Here is a 4,150-nt window from a genome sequence, read left to right as displayed (position 1 = left end):
AGAATACCTGGTCAATCTTCGGTAGCGATTATAAAGGGAAGATATCTCGAATTTAAATGCAGAGTGATCCTAACCCTATCTCCTATTTATAATCATGATTTGCAGGGATTGTCACATCTATGACGTAAGGGTTGCAACGGCTAGTTCGATATTAACGGCTAGTTATCCGAGTCATTCGTTGCAGATAAGATCAAAGCAAAATATAACTCATTTATTTACAATAAACTCCTTATATTTTGGGGGCAATTGTTAGGGCTGGATTTTTATTATACATGATCCTTACACGTGATCCTAACCAGTGATCCTTGTTTCTTTGGCAGATAGTGATCCTCAGCAGACTTCCAGGATCAGGATCACGGACCATCACAGGATCCTCATGCTAACAGTTGCTTTCGTTGAATTTAATTTTGTTTTGCAGGAATGACTAGCAGGATCCGCTCTTAGCATCATAACCAAGGGACGCGTCTTCACAATTATGGCATTAGCTTAATCGGAGATAGACGTTGCAAAGGATATGGAAACTTAGCTTGATTTAAGGACGGCAATTTAGGCTAGATTGTCTATTATTTCTAAAGGGGTAATGAGCTGATTATTAGTCTTTTTACCTAAAATAGGTCACCTACACTTGTATAAATACCACTCTTCCTCATTTGGAAGAACACACGACGACACACAACACAACTCTCACACGCTTAGACACTCGAAACTATAGTGATCCTTGTACTCTGCTCATTATCATCCGAAGTTGTAACTATATTTTTCTTATATTGAAGTTGGTGATCGGTAGTTGCCATCACCCGAGGTTTTTTATGCCAGAGATCATACATTGATCAAGGGCTTTTTCCTCGTATAAATCATTGTGTCTTTGCATATTTCTCATAAAAGTGATCCTTTACTTTTATAATTAACCAAGCATCATACCCCGTTTACATAAAGTTTGGTTACATTATCCTTGTGTGATTTTTGACCAAAACACCGAGGTCAATCCCCTCTTGCTTAGTGATCCTCTCAAGGGTATACAACACCCTCCAGATCATGGGCATAGCCTGGATATAGCAGATGCCGGTGAGAGAGAAGAAGGATTGAGTGAACTGTGGGAAAGGATACGAATATCCTATCAAGAACGGAGTAACAGGAAAGGCTACCCAAGAATCAGAGATAAAATCACTCAAAGCGGTAGAAGTAAAAGACTTGAAGATGGTGTTCGCCGGAAAACAATGACGAATTTTGTCGACCTGAGGATCGGTAAAACAGCACCTCTCGGCGGGAGAATCCTTGATGATCCCTTGACCCTTCAAGGGACTATTCTTCTCAGGATCCTTATGCGGAGAGTTCCGGAGCAACATCTTTGTAAGAATAATGGAAAGAGATAGAAAAACAGAGTAAGAGAAGGAAGAAAGAAGAAAAGAGATACCTGATTGATCTTCGGACGAGAATATAAAGGGAGTCTCTCTTGAATTTAAATGCAAATTGATCCTATCTCTAACTCCTATTTATAATGATGATTTGCAGGGCTGTCACTTCTGTGACGTAAGGTTTGCAACGGCTAGTCCGTCTCCAACGGCTAGTTATCCGTTACTTTGTTGCGGATAAGATCAACAAAATACAACTCGTTTATTTACAAATATTACTCCTTATATTTTGGGGGCAATTGTTAGGGCTGGATTTTTATGACCTATGATCCTTACATGTGATCCTTATATGTGATCCTAACCAGTGATCCTTGTTTCTCTGGCAGATAGTGATCCTCAGAAGAATTCCAGGATCAGGATCACGGAGTATCCTAGGGATCCTCATACTAACGATTGTTCTCTTTGGATTTAATGTTGTCTTGCAGGAATTTCGAGAAGGATCCGCTCTTAGCAACGTAAACAAGGAACTCGTCTTTACAACTTTGGCATATGCATAATCAAAGATGGACGTTGTGGACGATATGGAAACTCAGCATAATTTAAGGGCGATAATTTAGGCTAGATTTACTTCTATTCCTAAAGGGGTAACGAGCTAATAGTTAGGTTATTTACCTAAAATACGACCACTCACACTTGTATAAATAGCACTCTTCCACATTCGGAAAACACAACACACTTCCCTCACGCTTTAACACACGATACTATAGTGATCCTTGTACTTAGCTCGTTACCATCCGAAGTTGTAACCTTTATTTGTGATATTGAAGTTTGGTGATCGGTAGTTTCCATCACCCGAGGTTTTTTATGCCGGAGATCATTCATTGATCAAGGGCTTTTTCCTCGTATAAATCCTTGTGTCACTTGTGCATTTTACATTTAAGTGATCCTTCACTTTGTTCATCATACCAAGCATCATTCCCCGTTTACATAAAGTTTGGTTGCATTATCCTTGTGTGCTTTTTGACCAAAACACCACAGATGTCTGATCCTCCAGAAATAAAGTTTATCACTTGTGCATCTGCCGGAGGGGCTGGAGCTTTCTCAGGGATCCTTTCAGGATCCTGAGTCCTTGACTTTTTTCTACCCAACAATTCTTTTAGATGCCCCTTGCTCAATAAGTGTCCAATTTCCTTTCTCAATGCAATGCATTCCTCTGTTAAATGCCCAAAATCCTCATGGTATGCACACCACTTTGATTTGTCTTTGGTTGCAACCGGTCTGTCATTTTTTCTAGGCCATCTGGCTTTATCTCCTAGATTCTGCATCGCAAGGATTAGTTCATTGTTATCAATGGAAAAACAATATTCAGAAATTGGAGGATAATCCTCATCGTCATCTTCTTGATCAACAGCATGCACGTTCTGGTTATCGGATCTGTTATAGGATTTGAATTTGCTATTCTTGAATGAGGATCCTTCCTTTTCTTGTTTTGAGGATCCTGCTAATCTCTCCTGGATCCTTTTGTCATCCTCTAGCCGGATGAACCTGAGTGCCCGGGTTCTTACCGCATCTAGGTTCCTGCATGGTGTCATAACAAGATCATCATAGAACAATGAATCCCTAAGCAATCACTTTTTGAAGGCCTCAACAGCCGTGGCTATATCCAAGTTGGGAATGTCTAAGGATTCTTTACTAAATTTGGTTATGTAATCCCTTAATGATTCAATATAACCCTGGGTTATCCAATATAGATCACTAGTTAACCGTTCAAATTTTCTACTACAAGAAAACTGATTATTGAATAAGTTAACTAGATTAGCAAACGAGGTAATAGAGTAAGGGGGAAGACTTAGCAGCCATTTGAGAGCTGATCCAGTAAGAGTGGATCTAAATCCCTTGCATAGGCATGCTTCCTTTAACCTTTCTGGAATTGGATTGATCTCCATCCTTTCCCTGTATTGTGCTCTGTGTTCCTCAGGATCCGTCGAACCATCATACAGCTTCATAGTTGGAACATGGAACCTTTTGGGTATCTCAGCATCACAGATTGGTGGTGCAAAACGAGATATCCTGTGGCTTCCATCTGCAATCTCCGGGATGGGTTTGACCACTCCTGGAACACTTGATATCATATCCTTCAGTTTTTGCAACTCTCTGGCCATGGCATGGTTGATGCCTGTATCCTGCATGAATCCATGGTTAGTTGTAAGAGAATTACTAAAAGTGTTACCTCCCATCGGATTTAAAGTAGGAGCAGTGGATGTAAATCCATATTGCTAGGACTCTGGAATTATGGAGGGACCAGTGGAAGCAATGGTCTGCATCAGAATAAAATCTCCCTGATGGACATCTGAACTTCCTGTTTGCAAACTCCTCAAGGATCCTGGCATCTGGAAGGGTCCCTGAAACTGGGATGATCCTGGAACAAAGGAGGATCCTTGAACCTGGGATGATCCTGGAACGAAGGAGGATCCTTGAACCTGGGATGATCCTAGAACAAAGGAGGATCCTTGAACCTGGGATGATCCTGGAACAAAGGAGGATCCTTGAACCTGGGATGATCCTGGAACAAAGGAGGATCCTTGAACCTGGGATGATCCTGGAACAAAGGAGGATCCTTGAACCTGGGATGATCCAGGAACAAAGGAGGATCCTTGAACCTGGGATGATCCTGGAACAAAGGAGGATCCTTGAACCTGCTGTGCTCCTGAGTAGACTCCTGAATTCATGAAGGATCCCATATGCTGAGGATAGGATCCTGCTGGCTGGAAATATGAACCTGATGCCTGAGTCACTAT

Source organism: Helianthus annuus, chromosome 4 (assembly GCF_002127325.2).
Source record: "Helianthus annuus cultivar XRQ/B chromosome 4, HanXRQr2.0-SUNRISE, whole genome shotgun sequence".
Classification (NCBI taxonomy): domain Eukaryota; kingdom Viridiplantae; phylum Streptophyta; class Magnoliopsida; order Asterales; family Asteraceae; genus Helianthus; species Helianthus annuus.
This window is presented reverse-complemented; position numbering follows the sequence as displayed.